Source organism: Cynoglossus semilaevis, chromosome 20, assembly GCF_000523025.1.
Source record: "Cynoglossus semilaevis isolate Cse_v1.0 chromosome 20, Cse_v1.0, whole genome shotgun sequence".
Taxonomy (NCBI): Eukaryota; Metazoa; Chordata; class Actinopteri; order Pleuronectiformes; family Cynoglossidae; genus Cynoglossus; species Cynoglossus semilaevis.
Genome location: NC_024326.1, coordinates 8944524 through 8944771, shown reverse-complemented (window position 1 = coordinate 8944771; position 248 = coordinate 8944524).

Here is a 248-nt window from a genome sequence, read left to right as displayed (position 1 = left end):
TTGGATTGAGAAAAGAGAAAGAAAAAGGAAAAAAAATTAAATTCCCTGAATTCTTGCATGTGGAATTTTGTACAGAAAAATTAAATCCAAGAGAACCTCAAGGCCACTGAGCACTTCAGGTCTCTTAATCCAGGATTTATCTTTGCCTCTATACGGCAACAAACGGACCATAACAAGGATTATTTAGTACAAACCTTAAGACATCCAGTAGGAAGGAGGCAGGCCTGGATTAGCTACTCCTTAGCCTC